The following is a 1,736-nucleotide window of genomic DNA, read 5'->3' as shown; positions in this document are numbered from 1 at the left end:
CCAAAGAACAATTTAATTAGGCATGGTAGAGAGATTTTGTCCCATTGGACATGTGCGGAGTTCTTAAGATGTTCATCATGTACATGTGTGATGCCTTGCCAACTCACTGGCTGCATGGCCATAACATTCTCCTGATCTTTCTGAATTGTACAGTATAATGCGAATGCTGCTGTATTAAAGGTATCACCCAGGTAACTTTATCTTGTATGATAACATGGCAACAAAACCTTGTCTAGATTAGTATATGGGGTTCAGAGGGAAAAATAGCTAATTAACCCTTTGACATGCTATCAAGTTTTGTTATCAGCGTGATTACAGTAATTGGTAAGGCTCATGGCTTAACCACTTTTGCTGGAAAGTGAATAGTTTTAATAGTTTTGCTTCATTCAAAAAAGCAAGCAGCATGAGTATAAATCCGACTACTGGTCTGAAAGAAGAAAATCCTTATAACTGAGACCTGAAAATAAGCAGCAGCACTATGTTCCTACTAAAAAACCTGTGCACGAGTAAATGATTAAAAAGAATATGCTTCCTCAGAAAAACAAAAATCACTATTCTCAAAAAGATATAAAAGAATAATATAGGTAGGTTTAAATATTTTTACATTTTCTGCAACATCACCTCATTTACCGTAAAATCAAGCATGTTCTGCCACTGCAGTTGACATGAAATAAGCACCTAATCAATGACTATTTTTAACAGATGAAATGTTGTCTTCATATTTCAACCTATATTCAAAACAGACTACCACAAATGAATGAAGAATCATATAATCAATGATAAATAATAGAATATCACTGCGATCAAAAAAATCATTTCACATGTGAAATGAGTGAGATTAATATCTGTAACTTGTTCTCGGAAACATGTCAACAAGATCACGCAACACACTACATGCTTACTTCAAAACATTTAGCAAAAGTCCATTCCATTCCTTTCCAGTATGTAAATTAGGATGCTCAAATAGGCATATCTAAAACATTAGTGTTCCTTTCTGTCACATACATCTGAGAGACATTGATTCAGTTTGGACGGGGGCGAGTTGTGGACTCAAGTCTCATAAATGCTGAGACACACATGCGAGAAACATTTGGTTTGAATTTGTCAGGCAACTGTCATAATCAAACCCTCTGACTCTTTTTTGTGACAAGGTATGATTACTAATATAAGTCAAATTTGGATAATCATAAACTGGAGTAAGCGGTTAGCTTTGCCAACCCCCACAATCCCACGCCTTTGTAGCATCATCTAAACAGGGTGACCACCAGTACCAGAGCCCTGTTCTTGAGGGATGCGTGCACAATTACAACTAACATGACTTGAGATTGGAGTGTCACATACATCTAAGCACATACAGCCTATTGAAGAGCATAATCAATAGAATAAGTGTTCCTTCTACAGTGGAAATATTGAGGTAAGCTGCATTAAGATGCTTCTGTGACTAAATGGATGAGATTACTGAATCACTCTTTATGTTTTCCCTACAATGATCTTCCAATGAAATATCATGGTATTGTCCATGGTATTGTCCTTTACTCAGCCTCATGCTGTATGACTGTCTTTCTTTCGTAGAGCACAGAAGATGATGTTAGATAGAATGACAGACTCAGTCACCATTCACTTTCAGTAAGCCTAAACGAAACAGATACAATGACAGGGAAATATCTACGTTTGTGTTCCACAGACGTAACATCAAGTTTGGAACAATATGAGGGTGAGAATGATAACAGAACATT

Source organism: Sinocyclocheilus grahami, unplaced genomic scaffold (assembly GCF_001515645.1).
Source record: "Sinocyclocheilus grahami isolate Dianchi unplaced genomic scaffold, SAMN03320097.WGS_v1.1 scaffold7344.1, whole genome shotgun sequence".
Lineage (NCBI taxonomy): Eukaryota > Metazoa > Chordata > Actinopteri > Cypriniformes > Cyprinidae > Sinocyclocheilus > Sinocyclocheilus grahami.
This window is presented reverse-complemented; position numbering follows the sequence as displayed.